Source organism: Panicum virgatum, chromosome 2N (genome assembly GCF_016808335.1).
Source record: "Panicum virgatum strain AP13 chromosome 2N, P.virgatum_v5, whole genome shotgun sequence".
Lineage (NCBI taxonomy): Eukaryota > Viridiplantae > Streptophyta > Magnoliopsida > Poales > Poaceae > Panicum > Panicum virgatum.
In genome coordinates, this window is record NC_053146.1 from 14186433 (window position 1) to 14211621 (window position 25189).

At 48.6% G+C, this 25189-nt stretch overlaps 1 pseudogene; it reads right to left on the reverse strand.

Moving 5' to 3' along the window:
• Positions 1–17382: 17382 nt before the first annotated feature.
• LOC120662423 lies at positions 17383–24950 on the reverse strand (annotated as a pseudogene).
• Positions 24951–25189: the final 239 nt, after the last annotated feature.

Below are 25189 nucleotides of genomic sequence, written 5' to 3' on the forward strand. Positions count from 1 at the left end.
GGAATGCGGCGTGGAGGCCTATTTAAAGGCGGGGTAAGGCGGTGGGGCGGTAGCCGCGGAGGTGTTCGGCCGGCGAGGGTCGCGGCCGGCTTTAATGGCGGTGGGGGCCGGTGCGGTGTCGTGGAGCGGTGGCGCGGGCGGCGAGGTAGCCACAGGACGACGGGATAGCTCGAGCAGGCACGAGCGGCGCGGCGAGCATCCGGGGCGCACAGGGACGCGCGTGGGCAGGAAGCAGAGCGTGCGCGTCGAGCTCTCCGGGCACGCGGAGCGCGTGGGGGCGGCCGGCGCCGAAGGCGGGGCGCGCACGTGGCTCTGCTCGCTGGCGGACGCGGGAGCTCGGGTGTCGAGGTAGGCGAGCGGCACGGTGGCTCAGCGAGGCGGGGTAGCAGGAGGTGGCCGGCGTCGTGCTGCGGGCGGCGAGCGGCGTGGCGGGCGGCGTGGCTGCGTGGTGCACGCGTGGGCAGGGGCGCGCGCGTGCGCGTTCCGCGCATGGGGTTGGCCGGGAGTAGGGGTACGTGCGCGCGTCGAGGAGGCAAGGGGCGTGGCGGGGGCGCAGGCAGGGTGAGGGCGGTGGCCGGCGAGCGGCGCGCGGCGCATCGCGTGTGCAGAGGCGCGGCAGAGGAGAGGGAGGAAGGAGAGAGAGAGAGGGAGGGAAAAAGAAAAAGGAAAAAGGAAAAAGAAAAATGGAGAAGAAGAAGAAGAAGAAGAAGAAGAGAGAGAGAGAGAGATGGCAGGAATCGCGGCGGCGACTGCGGCCGGACGCGCACGTGCGCCGGTCGGGCGTGATGCGCGGGACGAGGGCGAATAGGGAGATGGGACAGTGATGGATTCGGATGTCGGGACCGGTTTTTTCGGGAGATCGGAAGATCGGGCGGGAAAAGGTCTGAGCTCAACGAAAAAAAGTTTAATTAGCATGTGATTTGATTTGGTAAATTTTTCGGGCTGTCACAAACCTACCCCACTTAAAATGAATCTCGTCCTCATGATTCGGCTGGCTCCTAATCAGATGGGGAAACTCTTTCTTCAGAGCATCTTCACGTTCCCATGTAGCATCCTCTACTCCGTGTCTGCTCCACTGTACTCTGCAAATCCGTACCTCGGAGTTTCTTGTCCTCCTAGTGACAGTGTCCAAAATCTTGATAGGTACTTCCTGGTACCGAAGGTCTGGTTGTAGATCTATATCTTCTTCTGGCACATGCTCTTTCTCAGGTACCCTCAAACATCTCCTTAGTTGGGATACATTGAACACCGGGTGTATATCTGACATTCCTTCTGGTAGCTCCAGACAGTATGCTACGGTTCCAACTTTCTTCAGAACTTTATACGGTCCGACGTACCAAGGGGCCAACTTTCCTTGTACCTGAAATCTTCGAGTTCCCCGAATAGGTGAAACCTTAAGGTAGACGAACTCTCCCGGGTTGAAGCTTATTTCTCGTCTCTTCTTGTCTGCGTAGCTCTTTTGTCGAGACTGGGCGGCCTTCAGCTTTTCTCTAATCTCGGCCACTCTTTCTTCCACTTCTTTTATGAGTGCGGGTCCAACTAGGGCACGTTCTCCAACTTCTGACCACATCAGGGGAGTTCTGCATTTTCTTCCATAAAGAGCCTCGAACGGTGACATGCCCAGGCTTGCTTGGTAACTGTTGTTGTATGAAAATTCTGCATAGGGCAAACTCTGCTCCCAATCCTTGCCATAGGTAAGGGCACATGCTCTCAACATATCCTTCATAATCGGATTCACCCTTTCTGTCTGACCATCCGTTTGTGGGTGATAGGCGGAGCTGAAGTCCAATTTGGTGCCCATGGCTTTATGCAAACTTTTCCAAAACCTAGATGTGAATTGGGTCCCTCTATCTGAAACAATTCTGCTAGGCATACCATGCAACTTTACTATATTTTCCATATAAAGCTTAGCTAGCTTTTCTCCACCGTAATTGGTCCGCACGTGTATGAAATGAGCCGCTTTAGTGAGTCGGTCACTATTACCTATATGGAGTCATGTCCTTTCTGTGTTCTGGGCAAACCCACTACAAAGTCCATTCCTATCTCATCCCATTTCCAAACCGGAATAGGTAGGGGTTGCAACAATCCTGCAGGCTTCTGATGTTCGGCCTTGATCCTTTGACAAGTATCACAATGGACGACAAACTGTGCAATATCTGTCTTCATTCCCTTCCACCAATATTTTTGTTTTAAGTCCATATACATCTTGGTGGATCCTAGGTGGATGGAGTAGGCCGAGTTATGGGCTTCATCCATGATTATTTGCCGGAAGTTTCCTTTATGGGGCACACAAATCCTATTTTTATACCATAAAGTTCCCTAATTATCCAGTCTAAAATCCGGTGCCTTATTTTCTCCAGTTTGTGTTCGGATTTCCATCAAGTCCTTGTCCGAACCTTGGGCCTTTCTGATTTTGTCCTCCAGAGTGGGTTGAATGCTCATCTTGCGAATTGAACCTCGAGGGACAATGTGTACATTTAATCGTGCCATTTCTTCCTATAGATGGGCATCCTTGGGTCCATAAGATTTCCGGCTTAAGGCCTCGGCTACCACATTAGCTTTGTCAGGGTGGTAATGAATTTCCACATTATAATCCTTAACCAGTTTTAACCACCTTCTTTGCCTTAAGTTCAAATCTGGCTGACTGAAAATATACTTCAAACTCTTATGGTCGCTGTAGATCTCACACTTATTTCCAATTAAATAATGTCTCCAAATCTTGAGGGCATGCACTACGGCGGCAAACTCTAAATCATGGGTTGGCTAATTCTACTCAAGAGGCCTGAGCTGTCGGGAGGCATAAGCTACTACTTTCCCATCTTGCATGAGTACGCAACCCAATCCTTGTCGGGATGCGTCACAATAAATGACAAAATCCCGATGAATATCTGGTAGGGTTAGTACTGGGGCGGTTGTCAACCTTCTCTTCAATTCCTAGAAACTCCTCTCGCAGGACTCCGTCCAAACAAACTTCTTTTCCTTCTTAAGCAGCTCTGTCATGGGCCGGGCTATCTTGGAAAATCCTTCAATGAATCTTCGATAATACCCAGCTAATCCAAGAAAGCTTCTGATTTCACTAACATTGGTGTTGCTGCCAGTTGGAGACTGCTTCGACCTTCTCAGGGTCCACTGCTACTCCTTCTGTGGTCAGAATATGACCAAGAAAAGTCACTTATTCAAGCCAAAATTCACACTTGCTGAATTTGGCATATAGCTTATGTACTCTCAGCTTTTCCAATAGTACCCGCAGATGTTGCTCGTGTTCCTGAACACTCTTGGAGTAAATAAGTATGTCGTCGATAAGGACTACGACAAACTTATCTAGCTCGTCCATAAACACCTTGTTCATGAGATTCATAAAATAAGCAGGTGCATTGGTGAGTCCAAAAGACATCACGGTGAACTCAAACTGCCCGTAACGGGTGACAAAAGCTGTCTTTGGGATGTCGCTTTCTCTAATCTTGAGCTGAAAATATCCTGACCTCAGATCAATCTTGGAAAAGTACTTGGCTCCTTTTAGTTGATCGAAAAGGTCATCAATCCTGGGGAAGGGGTACTTATTCTTGATGGTAACTTCGTTCAGTACCCGGTAATCTACACACAACCTCATACTCCCATCCTTCTTCTTGACAAATAGGACTGGGGCTCCCCAAGGCGACGAGCTTGGTCTGATGAAGCCAATTTGTTGTAGTTCTTCCAGTTGCTTCTTTAACTCTGCCAACTCAGAAGCTGCCATCCTATAGGGTCTCTTGGTTATAGGAGAGGTTCCAGGGACAAGGTCGATGACAAACTCTATATCCCTATCTGGTGGCATTCCGGGAAGTTCTTCAGGGAAAACATTTGGGTACTCATTTACTACTGGGACTTCTTCCAAGGACTTAGCTTCCATGCTAAAAACCATTGGGTCTGGTCCACTTCCCCGAGTATAGCAGGTCACTCGTACTCCTTCTGGGTTCGTTAGGTGTACTACCTTGTCAGTACAACCTATGAGACCATTGTGTCGGCTTAACCAATCCATTCCAAGGATCACGTCTATTCCCTTAGACTTAAGTACTACTAGGTCTACTAGAAATTCTACCCCACTTAAATTGATCATTACCCGTAGACAACCTAGTTGGCACTTGATGTTACCTCCAGACGTTCGAGTCAATAGGGGTGTTCTTAGTAGTACTGTAGGTATATTGTGCTTTTCCACAAAACTTGAGGATATGAACGAGTGTGATGCTCTAGAATCAAATAGTACTATTGCAAGAGCTGAGCTGACTAGGTACTCACCGAGCACTACGCCTTGAGCTCCTTGTGCCTCCTACGTGTTGATGTGGTTGATGCGGGCTCGTCCAAATAACTGCTGGGGCTGCCTCATCTGCTGACTGTTGTTGTTGATGTTGTTGTTGTTGCGAATGGGCACTCGGTTGGCTCCTGACAGAATTGGCCTTGGTCCATTCACTGAGTTGGAGAAGGCTGAGGCTGCCGGCTTTTTGTTGGCATACGGGCAGTTAGCAATGAAGTGCCCTGTCTCACGTCAGTTGAAATAGGCCCTAGCATTGCTGTTGTTGGTGGTGACTTGGCTTGCATTGCTCTGCTGGGCCTTCATGGTGTTCTGGCTCCTGAACTATGTGTTAGGGGCCTGTGGGCCTGTCACCTGAGACTGGGTCCTATACTGAATTGGGGCCTGAGATCTTGGTGCAGTGTAGCTGAAGCTTCTTGGTTTCTGAAAGCGGTCCTGCTGGCGGGCCTTGCTTTCTAGTAACTTGCGCTTGTTATCCTTTCTTTCTTCAGCTTTGGCCCTTTCTATGAGAATGGCCTTATTCATCAGAGTGTTGAAGTCCGGGTAGATCTGAGGGGTAAGTAGGGTCCGGAGTTCTGGGTTCAATCCCTTCTTGAACATATCCTGCTTCTTTGCATCATTGTCCACTTCCTCTGGTGCATATCGAGCCAGCTCCATGAACTGGTAAGTGTACTCTTCTACTGACATGCTTCCTTGCTGTAGTGCGCGGAACTCATTCGCCTTGCGCTTCATGGTGGCCGAGGGGATATGATAGCGGCGGAACTCCTTCACAAATTCCTTCCAAGTGATGGTGGAGGCATCTTCGGCCGCGGCGCAGTAATTCTCCCACCAGGCTAAGGCAGTCCCGGTGAGTTGGTGGGTTTCCAGAAGAACTTTGTCTCGATCTTGGCATTCGAACGGCTCGAGCTTCCTCTGGATCACACACACAGCCAATTGTCAGCATCCAAGGGGTTGCTGGGTCCGGCAAAGGTGGGTGGCTTGGTCCTCAGAAAAGCTGTCAGCTTGTCATTCATGGTCTTCTCTCATGGCCGCTTGTTGACGAGGGCATTGGCCAGTGTTTCCAGTATGAGGGTTTGGTTGTGTATTATCTGTGCCAGGTCTCCGAGGGGTGGTGGCGGTGGCAGTGACACTTCTCCTTGATTTCCTCCTCCGTTCTGGCTCACTTCCTGTTCTTCCTGAGGAGGGTTCTGTCCATTAGGCTGTACTCCCATGCCAGCGGCTGCAGGGGTCCGATTGCGGTAGGCCCTCGTACCGCTTCGGGAATCCATCTGTAGATTGGGTAGAGTTTTTGTGTGATTGGGATTAGAATTAAGTGATGTTTAAGTTGTTTAATTCGTATTTTTGAAAAGGCAGAATCTAGCTTCCGCCGAAGAACACACAAGCACCCAAACTAGCAAACAATAAGCACAAACAACTTTATTACAGCAAGGGGGTACACACTGGGACAAGGCCAAACGCGTACTACATGACCGGGTACAGGGTCACACTTAAGGGTACAACTTAAGCCAAAGGGGCTGGGGTGGCTTCGGGGCATGCTACTCGCTGGGCGAGCCTTCTTCGGGGTGTGCTTCCAGGGGAACGAGCAGTCCTTGCTCGCCGTTCTCTAGGTTTCCATTTTTCCGGGGTTGCGCAGCAGCTTCTCTTTCAACGGCGGCAGTAGACCCTTTAGGGTTCTCGGGTGGGGCTTGTGGGGTTCTCAAGTGTGATCCCCATCCTATGATGGGCGTTCCGAGTAGAACATGGTCTTCCCCAATTGCCGGAACTGGCGTTCTACTTCTGGTCCATTCTTGCATACACCGGTCTCGGGTCTGCCTGAGGCTCTCCTGGGCAACCGCTTCGCTGCTGACCGCGGCTGCGGCTCATGCCTCGGCTTGGGCTGCCCGTATCTGTTGCAGTCTCACCACGAGCTCTGCTTGCTCGGCTCGATGGGTCTACTCCCTCAGGATGCTGGCTTGCTTGTCAAAGAGCTGATCCAAGGAGGCTAGTTAGGTAGCCACTTGGTACAGGGGGTGTTCTTCATGGCAGCGCCGTTGCAGGCTTCTCATACGAGCTTCCCAAACTGGGGTTCTAATGGCCGGAGGGAAGAACCTCATTGGTGTGGGGGCGAGGTGTCCTTCAAAAATCCAGCACAGATAACGGAGTGCCTTCCTGACGGCCAAGGGATAGGTGTCTTGGTGTCTAAACCCTGTAGAGGTCACTCGCCATGGTTGAATGTCGGGGTAGCGGTCACTTCTGGCGATGACCAGGATCACCCTGAAGCGGAGGGTACCATGGTGCTCGTACTCTCTGCTGTAGTACCTTGGGCATTCCGAAACACCAAGGCTCTCCAGGGCATTGATCAAGAGGCTGGGGAAGCCAGGTGCAGCTTGGCATTGAACAAGTTTTGCATAAAAATGGTCTGTGAGGTTAAACGGGAAAGGACCTAATGGGAAAGGCTTGGAAAAGGGGTCTCGCTCCTAGGGGTCACGTCCTTCGGCCAACCTATGGCTCTGATACCACCTGTAGCGTCCCCTCATAAGAGAAGACTTAAATGTGATACAATTATCAGTCCCAGGAGGCTGATAACATATTTATTACATCAGATGGTATATCACCGTACAACTCTACGCGGAAGTGGGCAGTGAAACGCCACTATCGCGAGAACAACCACTACAACCCACATGAGAACGTGAAGCACGAAGAAGTCATCAGAGTCTTGCGCCATATGGAACTTCCTGTGGGTGACCCTATCCACAGGCAAGGTTGGGTGCAGGACGGAACCTCTACTCAATGTCTTCGGGAACAAAATCTGGATCTTCCTCTGTAAAAATTAAGAATAGGGTGAGTACAAATGTACTCAGCAAGTCCAACCACACCCACGGAGGGGGTATAAACAGAATATCATGCACAGGATAAACCAAGGATAAGGCTAGGGTTTAATTTGCGGAAAGCTAATTTTTATGCAGGGGTTTATTTGAAAGAAAGGGGTTTTCCAAAGGCCATTATCTTGTACTGAGTAACACGTAGGGTTGATCCACACATGATCCCAGTTTTAAATTGCTACCAGACTCCTCATCCGCCGTAGCACACGGCACAGCTGCCGGACACTTTTCCAAAACAACTCACGCCAACCCATCCATTCCCAGAAGAAACACTAGTTGTGTGACCAAACCGTAACTCGCCCAGTACCGTGGGCACAACTATTCGTATAGATTTTAACTTTGTAGAGGTGTGCAACTTTACCCACAAGTGGGGTACCACAGCACGATCACCTTAGTGTCGGTGCAGATCCCAACAAAGCCATTACCCACCTTAGCTAGACCTGACTAGCCACCACGGGGTCCACCAAGGGGTCATCGACCTATCACCGAGGTTTAACCGGGGCATAAGTCATACAGAGTTTATCCCTTCTCCTTGGTCACCCATTGCTCTCAGCTCTCCTGATGGCTATCAGACTAACTAGTGGGGTTTATGCTAAGCCGTTGCCCATACAACGGTCGAGTGGTTTGCATGATAGTGGAGTTAGGCAAGATGACACACCAACTCGGTCCTTAATTGTGACAAGATGGATATCTCCCTTCCATGCTCAACCACACAGGTACGAGCACACAATTTGGTAATTCACACAGAAGTGCCATCCATCCCGTCTAAACTCATCCTTTGAAAATTCCATATTTTCTCTTCCCACACACACTCACACATTTTCATTTTATAAAACAAGTTGTACTGTGTTTAAGGTCTTAAGTGTTCTAGCAGCGATTAACATCCAAGCAAATCACATTCAGACATTAATCTATGTGGTCAAGGAATGGTTATAACAAATCAAGGGGTGGCAATCCAAATATGTTTTCAGCAGTCAAAACATATGCAGTTTTGTAAAACAGGCTAATAGGTTGTGTTTATAAAACTGGGACAAAATATGCATCAAAGGATGGGATTGAACTTGCCATCCTTAAAGACTTCCGGGAAGTCCTAACCGAGGTACTGTCCTTCGGGTTCGGGGTCGCGGTACTGGTCCTCGTTCACTTGCTGCTCGTTGACGGGTTCTCCCTCGTTCACACCGTGATCTACGACGCATACGAACAAACACACAATCAAGAAAAAGAAATAAAAGTTTTATCGTTGAGCTCGAATCGGAAACAATTGAGACATGGATATAGGAGTAACATTTTTGGGCAGTTTCCTAATGGCATGGCCAAAACTATGTTAGGATTGGCGTGGTAAAGTTTCAGGTCGATCGGAGGTTGTTTGGCGCATGAAATGATAGGTCAGAGAGGGGTTTAGGGTTAAACCGGGGTTTAGGGGCCTCTTTTTAATTAGTTTTGGAAACGGCGGCCAAGGAGAAGGGGGGAAAGTGAGAGGGAGCCACTAGGACCCTATTCCCTACCTTGGCTCGGGCTAGGACGTAGCGAGGTGGGCTGTCCACGGGGGCTGGTGGCGGCGAGCGGATGAGCTCGTGGCGGCAGCGCTGTAGAGCTACGGAGGCGGCGAGCGGCGGCTGAGGTGGCTGTGGTGGTGGTGGAACGCGGCGTGGAGGCCTATTTAAAGGTGGGGTAAGGCGGTGGGGTGGTAGCCGTGGAGGTATTCGGCCGGCGATGGTCGCGGCCGGCTTTAATGGCGGTGGGGGCCGGTGCAGTGTCGTGGAGCGGTGGCGCGGGCGGCGAGGCGGCCACAGGATGACAGGACAGCTCGGGCAGGCACGAGCAGTGCGGCGAGCATCTGGGGCGCACAGGGACGTGCGTGGGTGGGAAGCAGAGCATGCGCGGCGAGCTCTCTGGGCATGCGGAGCGCGTGGGGCGGCCGGCGGCGAAAGCGGGGCGCGCACGTGGCTCTGCTCGCTGGCGGACGCGGGAGCTCGGGTGTCGAGGCAGGCGAGCGGCACGGTGGCTGAGCGAGGCGGGGTGGCAAGGTGCGGCCAGCGTCGTGCTGCATGCGGCGAGCGGCGCGGCGCGACTGCATGGTGCACGCGTGGGCAAGGGCGCGCGCGTGCATGTGCCAAGCATGGGGTCAGCCGGGAGTAGGGGTACGCGCGCACGTCGAGGAGGCAAGGGGCGTGGCGGGGGCGCAGGCAGGGTGAGGGCGGTGGCTGGCGAGCGGCGCGCGTCGCGCGTGCGGGGGCGCGGCAGAGGAGAGGGAGGAAGGAGAGAGAGGGAGGGGAAAAGAAAAAGGAAAAAGGAAATAGAAAAATGGAGAAAAAGAAAAGAGAGAGAGAGAGATGGCGGGAATCGCGGCGGCGACCGCAGCCGGACGTGCACGCGCGTCGGTCAGGCGTGATGCGCGGGACGAGGGCGAATAGGGAGATGGGACAACGATGGATTCGGATGTCGGGACCGGTTTTTTCGGGAGATCGGAAGATCGGGCGGGAAAAGGTCTGAGCTCAACGAAAAAAAGTTTAATTAGCGCATGATTTGATTTGGTAAATTTTTCGGGCTGTCACAGCTTCATTATTCATGAGAAGGGCATAGAGATTGATCCAAAGAGAATTGAAGCCATGAAGAAAGTAGAGGCTCCGGCTTGCAAGAAAGACTTGCAGAAGTTTCTGGGCAAAGTGAATTATTTGAGAAGATTTATTTCTAATTTGTTCGGAAAGATAGATGCTTTTACTCGTATTCTTCGGTTAAAGATCGAGGCTGAATTTACTTGGGGGTAGAACAACAAGAGGCTTTTGAGAAGATCAAAAAGTATTTGTCCTCACCACCGGTTCTCAAGGCGCCTAAGAGAGGTATTCCTTTTAGGCTTTATGTGACTGCAGAAGACAAAGTTATTGGTACTGTTTTGACTTAAGAAACCGAAGGAAAGGAGTGTGCTATCATGTATGTTGGCCGACGAGTTGTTGATGTGGAAACAAGTTATGCATTTATTGAAAAATTATGCTTATTATTATATTATACTTGTACCAAATTGAGGCACTATCTTTTACAAGTACTTGCATAGTTAGTTGTCAAGCCGATGTTATTAAGCATATGCTACAAAAGCCGATTTTGAGTGGTAGAATCAGAAAGTGGGCTTATGCGCTTGTTGAATATGATTTGGCCTGTGAATCTTTGAGAGCTATTAAAGGCCAAATTGTAGCGGATTTTATTGTTGAACATCGGGTTAATGATGAGCATGATTTGAAAGTCAGTTATATTAGTTGCACACCATGGAAGCTGTTCTTTGATGGATCAGATTGTGATGATGGACAAGGGATTGGTGCCGTTCTAATTTCTCCGAATGGTACTATTTTTGAGTTCTCAAATCGATTGGAAGAAGAGCGCACGAATAACCAAGTTGAATATGAAGCACTTCTATTTGGCTTGGAATTCTTGGAATCAATGGGTGTTAAACTTGTGGAAGCTTATGGTGATTCACTTCTAGTGGTGCAGTAAGTATCCAAGGTATGCCAATGTTACAATGGTTCTTTAAATGCATATGTTGATAGATACCTTGATATTATCTCTTACTTTGATGACTTTATAATTCGACATATTTCAAGAGATAGTAATCAGAAGGAAAATGCTCGGGCTCAGCAAGCATCTGGCAACAATGTTACTAAGAAATATTTTAACATAAGAAAGCCGATGCGAGCAACAGCCGAGTTGCTGGTTCTGGACGAACTGGTCAGATCGGACGCTCCGACCGGTCTGATCGCCCAGACCGGTCTGACCGGTCAGACTGTTGAAAACAGCGAGTCGGCCGCCACTTCCAATTCCAAAGGGAAGGCCGAGGTTGCTGATTGGAGGGTGCCTATTGTGACATATTTAAAGGACCCCGGTCATGGTGCGGAGAGGAATATTCAGCGTTTGGCATTTAAATACATTTTGATTGACGATGAGCTTTATCGTCGGACCACCGAAGATGTTCTTCTCAAATGCTTAGATTCTGATCAAGCTCGTGTTGCTATGGGGGAAGTTCATGAAGGCATCTATGGTACACATTAATCGTCTCCTAAAATGAAGCGGTTACTTAGGAGAGCCGGTTTTTATTGGCCAAACATGATGGCAGTTTGTTTTAGATATTATAAAGGGTGTGAAGAATGTCAGCGATTTGGTAATATTCAGTTAGTGCCTGCTGTGTTATTACATCCTATTATCAAGCCATGGCCGTTCAGAGGTCGGGGGTTGGATTTCATTGGTCAGATTAATCCCCCTTCTTTAAAGGGACATCGCTTCATGTTGGTTGCTACGGATTACTTTACTAAGTGGACCGAAGCAGTTCCTTTGAAGAATACGACACATCGGGAGGTAATTGAGTTTATTACAGAACATATTATCCATAGATTCAGTATTCCTCAAACTTTGACAATGGATCAAGGTTCATCTTTTATTTCAAAGGAGGTACGTGATTTTACCGAATTGTATAAGATTAAGATACTCAATTCATCTCCCTATTATGCTCAGGCCAATGGTCAGGCCGAGTCTAGTAATTAAATCTTGATAAAGCTTATCAAGAAGAAGATACAGGAGAATCCCATGAGGTGGCATGAGGTTCTATCTGAGGCATTGTGGGCTCATCGTATATCTAGACATGGTGCTACTAAAGTTACTCCTTTTGAGCTTGTTTATGGTCAAGAGGCCGTTTTGCCCGTTGAGGTGAATCTGGACGCTTATAGATTGGCTAAACAAAATGACCTTTCTGCTGTTGATTACTATGACTTGATGATAGACAATATTGATGAAGTAAGCGACAAGCGGATGCAAGATTTGAAGGAAATTGAGAAGGACAAGCTTCTGTTGGCTAGAGCTTACAACAAAAAGGTAAAAGCAAAATCTTTTCAGGTTGGTGAGCTGGTTTGAAAGACAATATTGCCTCTTGGGACAAAGAGCAACAAGTTCGGCAAGTGGTCGCCAAGTTGGGAAGGACCGTACAAGATTGTCAAGGTTATCTTCGGGAATTCTTATATGGTGGAGACGATGCAAGGAGAGTGTCTTCCACGGGCACTTAATGGAAGATACTTGAAGAAATACTACCCCAGCGTATGGCAAGACGCTTGAAGACGAAGATGGCCGGTATAGATTATCGTCCTTAGTATTATTTTTAGCCTTGTACTTTCTTTGCAAATCTATGTGACTAGGCTAGTTTCTGGTACTTGCTTTTTTGGCTTGCAAAGCTCACCAAAAAGCAGGGGGGCATATGTTAGAGGCCAAAATTGTCAAACATCGAGGCCGACCGGTCTGACCGGTCTGGGCCTGTGCAGTCCGAGGAGAGTTAGAGTTTGTATTATGGAATCCGTTTGTAACTCAATTTGGAAGGGGTACATCTTCCCCGGCCTATAAATATAAAGGCCACGGCCGATTGAGGTCCTTCTACCCAATCGAATCAATCAATTTACACTTTTCCTATTTTTCTCCAAACCCTAGCTTTTCCAACCTCGTGCTGTTCTTTGCTCGTCTCTACAGCATTCAAGGGCATCTTGAGTGGCCTGCCGACCTCAAAACAACCCTAGATCTTCGAACTCCGATGGGTCCCTCCCGAGCTTGAGGTTCTAGGTCTTCGCAAAGCTCTCTGCGCCCAACCGGTCTAACCGGTTGGCATGACCGGTCTGACCGGTCGCCGAGGCACTTTGTCCGGTTGCGATCGTTGTGATCCTGCATGTTCTAGCGCTTGTGTGTTGGCCAATTCTGCGTCAACACAAGGTGACCACCATTTGTCCTCACCCATGAGCCAAGAGATACATCAAATCTATATAACGCTAGGATATCTCGATGCAAGCCCCATTATACCAGGCACTATTATATCTAGTGTCAAGAAGTACAATTGGGATGCTCTGTCATTTGACATCAAGCTTTGCAAAACAAATAATACATCCAAATCTGTGATGCCTGCTCCTTGAGATACCCAAGGCTCTCTAATTGCTGATGCTATCATTGAGCATGTTGCATCAGTGCTTTCAATGGATGCTAACATCGCGAGGAAAAAGAATTTTCACACCTATGAAAGTCTTCCGTTGTTCTACCCAGATAGTGCAGGTGACGCTTCTGCATATACATTATTACATTCTATTTTCTGTAAGTTGGTCTCAACTTTTAGCTATCTGGATGAGCTGAATCCATCAAGCAGTTTAACAGTAGCAATAAGTGGCGGAAAGGGGGTCTCTCTTGTGTGCCCCTCATTTTCAGAGTTGAACCAGGCCAGCTCCATGAAGAGTTTCTGTGCTCAATGGGTGCATAGTGGTAGAGGTTGGAGGAACTGAAGTCGGCCAAGGACTGTGGACTGAAGTACAACAGATAGCGGCTTTTGCTCTCGGACAGTTGTGGCCATATATGGGGTAAAGGCCTTCTTGACAGAGTTTGTATTCTGCAGGCTGATACCTTGAACTTAATACAAGGCGGACTTACTGCTGGTAGCACTAGCAACCCTTCAGAAGTGCATGTGGAGACTGATCTTCTTACAGGAGGCATTACTTTACTAACAGGCGATGTTGTTTTTATTTTCGGAGGGAAGGCTGCAGAGAAGTCTCCCGGTGCAGGCCCCGGGGATCGAACCTGGGCTGCCGGAGTGAGAGGGGATCGGAGCTCAACCCCACTCTCAGGCGATCTTGTGTATGACTGTGGGAAGAGCTTGAACTCAGCAGTGGACTTAGGGTGTGTTTGGTTGGCCTTTTGGCTATGGCTTTTACCTCCAAAAGCCAAAAGTCCAACCAAAAGGGTTGGCTGTCATCTAAAGCCATAGCTAAAAGCAGCTTTTGTGTAGTACAAATTAGAAAGCACCTGGACCCCCTGCTTTCACTGGCTTTTGGGTCAAAAAATTAGCCACCTGCCACTGGTTACACATATACCGATTCGAGTTCTATTTTTCCGTCGCTCTCTCTCCTCCGGTCCTCCCATCGCTGCTCGCCTCCCCACCGATGCCCTGGCACGCTCCGCCGTGAGGGCGAGCCGTGGCTGGTGTGAGCTCTGCCCCGAGCCGCCGCTGGCGAGGTCCACCGCGAGCCACCGCCGGCGCAAGCTCCGCCGCGGGCTAGCAGCCGGCGCGAGCTCCGCCGTGGAGGGCTCGTGCTCGGGAGCCATGGACGCGTGGGAGGAGAGGGGATCCGCGGGAGCTCGTGCGTGGGCGTAGCCGCGAGCTCCGCTATAGGGGGTGGGCGCCGCTGTGGGGCACAGGGGCGGCGAGCGAGGCGCCGCGGCCGGCGGCCGCGCAGGGCGGCGGGCGGGGCTGCGGCCGGCGGGGCAGCGGCCGGTTGCGGATGGCAGCGGTTGCTCTTGGAGAAAGAAGGAAGAAGATGATGAGTGGACCCCACTCGTCAGTGAGAGATGGAAAGGACTGAGTAGTGTGTACTGTGAATGATATGTGGGGTCTGTTTGTAATTTTTCCAAAAGCCACGGCTATTCCACCAAACGGCCTTCTGCTTTTTCTACAGCCACTTCTGCACAGCTGCTTTTTCTACGGCCACAGCCCACAACAGCTTTTCTAGAAGTTACAGCACAACCAAACACACCCTTAGGCCTGGTTTGCACTTGATCCTTTTTCATTTTTTAATCAGTTATTGGGCTTTGGTACATTATTAGATGGCACCGTATTTTATCTATGGTATCTATGTTTTAGATAGAGGGTTCCTTTATATAGGGAATTGGTTTCTTCATATATAAAGAATATATTATGAACAATGACGGCCTTCATTACTACAAATTTTTTTGGCTCCCCTCCTCGCTCCCTCTGCCGCCGCCGCCCCGTTCCCGCCGGCCTCCTCCCTACATTCGGTTGCTCTAGAGGTCCTCCCCGCCCTGCGACCACGTGCCGCCGCCGCCACCTCCGCCTCCTCCTCCACCGCCGCCACCACCTCCTCCCCGCTGCGGATCTACGCCGCCTCCTCCCCTCCCTGCTGTTGCCGCCGCCGCTGCCACCACCACCACCACCACCTCCTCCTCCTACTCCCCACCGCCGCATGCCTCCTCCTCCTCCTTCCCGCCACCACCACCTCCTCCTCCTTCCTGCCGCCGCGTGCCTCCTTTTCCTCCTCCGCGCTGGATCTGCAGGCCACCTTCGCCCGCTCCCACACCCCGCCTCCTCTTCCTCCTCCGCGCCGGATCTATAGGCCGCCTCCACGTCTGCGCCCACCTCCGCCCGCGCCCACGCCCGCCTCCAGCTCGGCCCGCGCCCTCGCCCACTTCCACCTCAGCCCGAGACCGCGCCAAGGTTTGGTTCTTGATTAGTAGTAAATATTAGAAAAATGAGTAAAGTCCATCACCGGTCTCTAAACTTGTGTCGTTGTATCATCCCAGTCCCTAAACTCACAAATCGACCGTTCAAGTCCTCAAACTTGTCCATCTGTGTCATCTCGGTCCATAAGCTTGTTCCACTGTGTCATCCCAGTCCCTAAACTAGAAAATCAAATGTTTACATCCTCAAATTTGTTCAATTGTGTAATTCCAGTCCCTAAACTTAATTTTGAGTCTCATATTGGTCAAAACAAGGCGATCTAAAATCTATATATCAAAAAGTAATTCATAACTTTTTCATATGAACTTGAATGAAGATAAACTTTATATCAAAATGGTAACCCTCGGGCGGCAGAGGACTCGGCTGTAGGCGGAGATACGGCTCAGGCGAGCGGAGCAGCGCCTCGGCTCAGCCCTGGGCGAAGCCGGCGGCTGTGCGCGACGGCGAGCGGCGGCGGGGTCGCCGAACTTCGTCGAAATCGACCGCCCGGGCACGATTTCGAGCGTTGGTTGGCCTGGGAGAGAGAGAGCGAGACGGGTAACACATCTAGTGGTCTGCGCAGGGCTTCGACGGGCAAGGCGAAGCGCTCCGCGGCGGCGCGCGGGTGCCTAGCTCCGGTGAGCTAGTGGGGCAGCTAGGAGACACGAGAGAGAAGGGGAGAGGGATGGTGAGAGTCCTCACCACATGATGGAGCTTCGGCGGCGGTCTAGATCGATGAGAAGGCGACGGAACAAGAGATCGGCGGCGGCAGTGGCTCTGACCTCGCGCAATGGCGGCACGGGCTAGGGTTTGGGCGAGAGGCGATGGCTGCGGCTCGAAGAGGGTCAAGAGGGGGGTCCAAGGGGGCGGTGCATGGCTATAAATAGGGGCGGCCGCGAGTCTTGGCGTGCGCGCCAAGGGAAGGGTGCGGGCGGCGAGCCGTGGCGCGACCGGACTCGGAGCAGAGTCCCGCTCGCGCACGAGCGAGGAAGGAGGCCCTGACGGGCGTGGCCCGCGCGGCAGAGAGTGAGAGGGGAGAGGGGCGCCGGATTGGGCCGGAAGAAGGGAGTGGGCCGGCTGGGCTGCAGCGGAGGAGAAGAAGAAAGAAGAAGCTGGGCCGGTAGTTGGGGCTTTGGGCCTAGGAGGGGAAGGAAAAAGAAGAAAAGAAAAAGAAGGGTTGGGCCGAAAGAAAGGATGCCGGGCCGGTTTGGGCTGAAAAGAGGAAGGGGGTAAAGGAAAGACTTTTCCATTTTTGAAAGGATTCAAACACATTCATTTGAATTTAAATTTGGAGAATTTAAATTCAACTAAACCCAATCAATTAAACAAATGCAATTCAACATGAATGCATAGCAAACCAAAAAGGACCTCATTTAATTTAGAAGACAACCAATTATTTTTTTTACTAAATTCCCTGTAATGAAAAGAAATGTTGGGAAAATTTAAAATTATGAGAAAATTGTTGATTTATTTTTAATTTTAATCACATCCTGAAATTCAAAAATTTCAGGGTGTGACATAGTACTAGTTAAGCAAAGTGCAAGAATGAAACAAGAGGACCTTTCTATTTGAATGAACCTACTGTTATATATAGCAGGAAAAAGTATACTAGAATATAAACCTTTGAATCTGGTAGTCCTCATAGGCCAGCCCAAACCGAAAGCAAAAGCGCACACAATAAGCCGTTCTGCATTCTTCCCTGATCCGTACTCCAATCGATGTTGTATGGTATTCTAGTCAATAACATATTATTACTCAATGTCTACTAAACACAAAAGTATACAACATATCAATGGAGCATCTAATAGCAGAAATACATTTTCCAAAAAAAACTATTACATGCAAACTCATCATATCCACTATGATTATAACTTTATAAATAATAAGACTGAGCACTATACTGCTTTTGACATGGAACAGATTTTTGCAGTAATTCCTTGTGACCCAATACATTCTTACATGCATCCAGAACCAGTCACAAATCAAATTCCCCGGAAAGCATTTGTAACCGGTTTCTTGAAGGGACACCATAATTTCACACACCCATATATCATCTTCCTCCTGAGAGACTTGAAAATGTGCCAAAACTTGAAGTTATTTGTGGATATGTCATATTAGGTGATTCAAAACCTTCGTCCTGCATGAAGGCCTGCATGGTGAAGCTGAAATGTGTTGATGTCAGCTCTGGGATTGCTGTGTCACCTTCAAGGTACTGCATCACTTGTCGCATGGTGGGTCTTGCGCTGACAAATGGATATGAGCATAAAAGTCCCAGCTTTAGTACTAGGCATGCCTCATCAATGTTATTATCATCTTTGAGTCTTGGGTCCACTGTCTCCGTTAGCAATCCATCATGACAATGCTCTAATACCCAATCCATCAATGTATGCTGGTCACCTTGCACATTTTTCTTGACCGGCCTTTGTGCACAAGTGACCTCAAGAAGAAGTATGCCAAATGCAAATACGTCTGTCGACATGGATGCTTTACCTGAGCGTACCAACTCTGGAGCTAGGTAACCCATGGTTCCAACCATATGCATGGTCTGTGGATCGGTGCCATGATCATATAACCTCGAAAGACCAAAGTCACCTATTCGTCCATTCATTTCATTATCAATGAGGATATTGCTTGGCTTAATGTCTCGGTGGATGACAACTTTTTCCCACTTCTCATGGAGGTAGAACAACCCAGATGCAACACCCTTGATGATGTGGAACCTCCTAGCCCAACTCAATGATGGTTGAGCATCTTCACAGTACAAATACTTATTGAGGCTGCCATTCGACATATAGTCATATACCAAAAGAAGCTCACCTTATCGCCGAGAATATCCAAGTAGCGGTACAATGCTGCGGTGTCAAAGCCGGCCAATGCTAACAACCTCAGCAATGAACTCCTTCATCCCTTGCCTTGACTCGTGGGATACCCTCTTTACAGCTACCTCAACATTGGACTTCGGAAGAACCCCTTTGTAGACCTTTCCAAACCCACCCACACCAAGTAGGTTCTTTTTCCTGAACCCTCTTGTGGCATGGAATAAGTCCTTGAACGAGAACCGATGTGGACCGAAATCAACCTCCCAATATTCCTTTACCTCCTTGTACCTTAATCTTCTATAAACAAGTAGGACAACGACAAGCCCAACAGTAAGGACAAATGTTGCAGTGGCTATCGGCAGGGAGATCTCTAGGACCTTGGAACGGGGTTTTGGGCCAACTCTAGGTAGCTTCGGCAGATTGGATATATCAATGGCTGGGGCTGGTTTATTCATTGCAAAGCTCCAGCCAAGAACACAGTGTCGTGTGCTTATCGCACCAGTTGTTGCAGAGAAACCGATGTAGGATTTTTCTTTGAGAATCTCTGAGAGATTATAGGTGGATGAAAGAAGAGACCTTACAGGCTATGCAGCACGGATACGGATACGCGTATCGGTATCGGAAGGATACGGATACACAGATATGGCAATTTCCTAAAAAACCCGATACGCGGATATGTTTTACTATTTTTTTAAATAAAAAACCCGAATTTATTAATTGGTCCCAATAGTACATTCAGCCCAGCCCATGAAATAAACCCTAAACAGCCAAATCCATCTCAACCCCGTTCACCCACGCCGCCGCAAATACTCACTACCACCGCCCCCCGCCCCCCTCCTCCCGCACCTCATGCATGGGCACCGCCGCACATGCTCTGCTGTCTGCTCTCCCTCTCCGCCTCTCCACCGGAGCTCCGCCACTCCTGCTCTTCCTCGTCCCCGCCGCCGGCTCCCCGTAGGCCAGATCCAGGGCTCCGTGCCTCCGCCGCCGCCGGCTCCCCGCCTCCCCGTTGGCCAGATCTAGGAGGCGAGGGACGAGGGAGAGCCGGCGGCGCGCTAGGGCGACGGCGGGTGGCTTCTCGCTAGGTCTACGGTGGGCGATGGCTCGCGAGGGCGACGGCTTGGGCTTGCGACACGCAAGGGCGACGGCGGGCGTGGAGGATCGTTGCTGGAGGCCGGGTGCAGCTCTTCGTCGCCGTCGCGGGGGCTCCTCGTTGCCGGCGAGGGCGGAGGCTGGTCGCCGGCGGGGCGGCGGATCTGGACGCCGCGTGGGGGAGTCGGGGATCTGGATGCTGCGGGCGGGCGGCGGCTGCGGGCGGACTCTGCGCGTGGGAGGGGTCGGGAGCAGGTCAAAAGAGAATGAGATGGTGGTAAGTTGGGTTGGGCCGTATCCGAACTGGGCCGAGACGTATCCATTCGTGAGTTTCCGGCCCAAATAAGCAGGGATACGCGGACACGCCGTGGATACGTATCCCGGCCGTATCCCGGCCGTATCCGTGTCGGATACGTATCCGACACGGGATATGCACGTAACCTGCCGTGTTCGTGTTTCTGAGCTTACAGGTTTGGCTGATCCTGCTGGAGCTAAGGTCACATCAATTTTTGTTGTTTTTCCATCATAATCTGCCCACACCTGCATTGCCTTCCCACTAATTAGAGTCAAGTCATTGAAGAAACCACTCTTGTCCTCATAGTATCCAGTGTGATGGGTTTGCAAAGAGATGAGACTATTGATGTTGATGCCCACATGGTTGTTGTCGATGTCCTTGAACTCATCGTTTTGGGTTGTATCAAGCTCCACAGCGAACATGTGGTTGCTTGCGTTGCCATCATTCCCACTGTTGAGGAGGCCTATGTACTGTGCCCATGTGTTTGAGAGGTTCTTAGTTGGGGCAACAAAGAAGGCCATGCCATCGGCACTAATGTCAGCATGGACAGAGAGGATTGCAAACACAAAGGAGATGGAGAAGGATTGCACAGTACCGTTGAGCTGTTGGTGGAAGTTTAATGGAGTAGGGTAAAATGCATGACCTAGATTGACTGTGTCATTGGTGAGCTCAAGGAGGCCGTCTGGTGTGAGCAAGGCGTTGCCATCTAAGGTGAGGTTGTTAACTCCTCCGGCAAAGCCATGGTAGACAAACTGGTCATCACTAGCTGCAAAATATGAAAAGGTTAAAACAAGGGAGATGATGGAGCACAAGAAGAAGGGCCTATGCTTCATCTGATTCATATCTGATGATCTGAAGTTTGGGCTAGGCCGGTAGTAGGCTGAGATTGAAGAGAAATAATGAAGCTTGAAAAGGTTTCTCTCTCTCTCTCTCTCTCTCTCTCTCTCTCTCTCTCTCTCTCTCTCTCTCTCTCTCTCTCTCTCTCGTGTGTTTCTCCCTCTCCCACTCAATCTCTGGAAGGAGCTGGGAAGAGCAGCCTTAATAAATGGTGGCATACAATGGTTAGTGCTGCCTATATTTTCCGTTTTTGCACTTCTTTAGATACTAACTATTATTAGGTACATGATATTCATTCATTTCTAAAAAGAAAAGCTACTACTACGTACAAGCACGCTAGAGAGTCAACATATAGTTATTCTGAATATGACATGCTTGAAAACTTTTACATCGTGTAGGTCTTACATGTCATTTCTGATCCACCCGCTTTAAAAAAGAAGAATATATTAACACTTTGCCCCAAATAAGACCTGTCATTTTAACTAATGAAACCATTTTTTAATTAAAAATAAAGCAATATTAATCCATAAAATTCTCAACTCATTCAAACATCAACCCCTTTTGTGTACACAGTGATGGGATTAGAACAGACTAATCCTTGAACTTAAGAGGTAAACATTTCTCGAAACCTATATGATGAACGGCCTTAAGAAGTTGTCACAACAAAGTCCTCAATCGCAAGCAAAAAGATTACACATACTTCACTAATAGCTAATAATAACTGGCCAGTCCACTTATGTTCATTTGATCAGTTGCAAGAATACAAAATTATTTTACTGGACTCTAATCAGCCACGATAGACAGCAGAAATTGTCATCACCTAGACTAGCTCTTTTTCTTTTATTCACCGCACTTTTCAGCAGTTGAATTACTCTCATCATGGAAGTAATTTATCTGTATTAGAGAGAGAAGACACAGGATTACATGGTCCCCTGGAAAGCGACTAGCTACCATATGCCTTACGGCGTCGAACAGCCGTTCAAAGTAGTCAAGCTTAATGTTCAAAAGCAGAGATACCAAACACGTCCTCAAAGTTGACTGATAATCTAAGATGAGATGGAACTTGTCTTCCTATATACCTAATCAGCTAGGAAATAATTTAGGGATGCATGCCTAAATGATTGGGGGAAAAATTATCTAGACAATGTCCATAGGTATGCTCTGCCTTTTTCTTTTCTTTTTTTTTAATTTTTTTAATTTGACTAACCGATACGGGCAGCAAAACCATCTCGAAAAATAGATTATTTACCATGACCTTTCATCTGAGGCGGTTGCAAAAAATACTTTGGTTAATCAATTTTGCCCGCCTCTCGGTTAAGATTTTTTTGTAGTAGTGCTGCATCCTGTGTTCACCACAACAATTCTAAACCTGCAATTACGCCATTGAAACTGTTGTTTGAACGCCGTAACCAGCATGCTGGTCTAACCACTGATGACTTTTTCAAGACGTTGATTGTCATGCCGGCATGCTGTCGTTGTTAAGAGTACACATATAATGTTTTTCTCTTCCGCCTGGTGCAGATGACAGCGTCCTCCGTTGATTGTTATGCTCGTTCTCCAGATTTTCTCAGCTGTGCCAACATCAACAGCTAGTCTCAGCATGCATTGACTAATGTGCCTTGGGTTTGTGCGTGGCATGCGTGTTTGGATCGTTACTGTTTTCACTTCCGTGTGTGTAGTCTAGTGCTAATGCAGATTCTCACGGCAGTCTTCTGTCACAAGTCAATAATGAAGACTATATCAAAATGCATATCTAGTACGTAATTTACTGTACTATTTCATATTCCAAATATAGATCGTTCTAGCCTTCGCATCAACTATTTTTCTCTAGAGGATCGGAGTTTATTTATTTCTAGAATGTGCAATCAAAGCAAGTATTTCGTTAAGGCGCTCTCTAAAAGAATTTATGTTGACCAGTTTTGTATCTTTAATCAGTTTTGATGCTGGATTTTTTCCTTTAGTTGAATAGTAAGATCATCATCAGCGCTCTTTTTCTTTTTCCTTTTTTAGTGACGTGCCTTTTTTCCTTCTGCATTTTGAAATGATGAGGTAAAGTGTGCAAACATGATATCTCAGGTGGCTTGAATGTAGAAAAATTACGTATACAAGTTTCACAATAATATTTAGAATGTTACACCTTGACATATTGCTCCGACAGTAGAAAAAAAAAAGTATACAGGCTACATGCATGTTGCTACCCTTTGCGACAGTTTTACATGGCACCAATTGTAGATGTTGATCAGGATGGCAAACAAGCTTAAGCACCCAGAATGTCTCATCTTCCACCAGAAAGAACCGATGTCGTACCAATGCTTGCTGTGGACCCCGTGATGTAGTCCTCAAACCCTTCGTTCTGCATAGTAGCCATCATGTGAAATCTCATATCTGTTGGCGTTATCTCTGGTAACTGTGCGTCACCTTCAAGGTACTGAATAACCTGCCGCATGGTAGGCCTTGCATTGGAAAAATGGATGAGAGCATAGCAGTCCCTAGCTTTAGGGCCAAACATGCTTCATCAATGTTATAGTTTCCCTCAAGCCTACTATCCACCGTTTCAAGAAGCGATCCACTGCTCCAACGCTCAAGAACCCAATCAACCAACATACAGTCCTGTGAGGCTTCATTGATAGGCCTCTGCCCACAGGTGATCTCAAGAAGAAACATGCCAAAAGCAAATACATCAGTAAGAGGTGCTGCCTTGCTAGTGTGCCCTAGCTCAGGAGCTAGGTACCCTATTGTTTCAACCACGTGTGTGGTTTGTGGATCAGTGTCATGGTCACATAACCTAGCAAGGCCAAAGTCACCTAGTCGTCCATTCATGTCACTATCTAGGAGGACATTGCTTGGTTTGATATCCCGATAGATGACGACTTTTTCCCACTCTTCATGGAGGTAGAGCAAGCAAGATGCAATGCCTTTGATGATATGCCATCTATTAGCCCAACTAAGAATTGGCTTCCCTTGTTTACCGTACAAGTACCTGTCAACACTTCCATTTGGCATGTACTCATACACCAGAAATAATTCGCCCCTTCTTCGGCAATAGCCCAGCACACGCACCAAATTGCGATGTTGGATGTGTCCTATGCTAACAACCTCCGCAATGAATTCCTTCATGCCCTGCTTAGAATCATGAGACACTCTTTCCACTGCTACCTCCAATCTAGACACCGGAAGTATCCCCTTGTATACCCTCCCGAATCCTCCAATACCTAACAAGTGCTTGTCCTTGAATCCTTCTGTTGCATAGAACAAATCCTTATAGGAGAATCGGTGCGGTCCAAACTCAACCTCCCAATCTTCTCGCAGCTCAGCATACTTGAAATGCCTTCGAATGATCAGGAAAACAGCAGTGCCCACAGTGAGGACAAATGCAGCTGTTGCTATTGGCAGAACAATGTCCAATACCTTGGATCGGGGCTTCGGGCCCATTCGCGGTAACTTAGGTAGCCTAGCAATATCAATGGCTGGAGCAGGACCATTCATGCTGAAGCTCCAGCCAAGCACATAGTGCCGTGAGTTGATTGTGCCGGTTGCAGAGGAGAAGCCGATGTATGCAACATCTGTAACAACACCTGTGAGGTTGTACTCCCTCCGTCCCAAATACTAGCTAGTCATCCTAGGAATTCAAAGACAAATTAACAAGAAAGTAAAATGACCATGTTTGCCCCTATATATTATCCATATTTAGCACTAATTGATTCTTACATGCACATGCACTTTCTAAATAGAGTAGGGTGACTTGTTTTTTGGGACAAATTTTGAATCCCAGAATGACTAGTATTTTGGGACGGAGGGAGTAGGTGGTTGTGAACAGTGGCTTTATAGGTCTGGCAACCTTCAAAGGAGCCATGGTAACGGTGATGCCTGAAACCTTGTGATCATAGTCTATCCACACATGCATAGCCTCACGGCTAATCAGGCTCAAGTTGCGGAACTTACCATCCTCATCTGCATAGTAGCCAGCATAGTAGGACTCCAGTGATTTGAGACCATTGACGTTGGCACCTGCATGGTTGGCGTTGAGATCATTGAACTCCTTGTTTTGTATGGTATCAAGCTCAACAACAAAGAAGCGGTTGCTGGCATTGCCGTTGTTCTGTATGTCTGTGAGGCCTAGGAACTGCCCAAGCAATGCGACCGATGAGAAATTTCTGCTTGGAGCCACAACAAACGCCATGCCATGGGCACTTAGGTCAGTGTACACAGACAAGATGGCAAACACAAAGGAGATGGAGAAAGATTGCACTGTTCCATTGGGCGACCTCGCGAACCGCAGTGGAGTTGGGTAGAAGGCATGGCCTTTTTGCTGGTCCGTGCCATTGGTGAGCTCAAGTAGGCCATTTGATGTGATCGTGGTAGCTCCATCCACAACAAGATCATTGTCGGAGAAGCCAGAGTAGAAGAACTGATGGTCATCACCAGTAGTGAAGGCTGCTAGGTTAAGGCGAAAGAAGAGGAGCTGTAGAAGCATGGACACAGGCTTTATTTTGGACGGCATGGTATTGTGTGGAGATGGGAACAATGGTGTTAGGGTATAGCATTGAAGCAACGTTGGCTGCCTGCTTTGCAATATATCTTTCGCTTGATTAAGTCCATAGTCTTCATCTGACTTTCTCACCTTCATGACTTGTTTTTCCACAATGGTTGAATTGGTTGTCAAGTACGCCACTATTGGCATCAAGAGGATTGAAAATAATTTTTAATAAAACAATTTTTGTTGAATATTCAGGAGCAGAAGTTCTAAGTTGTAATTCCAGT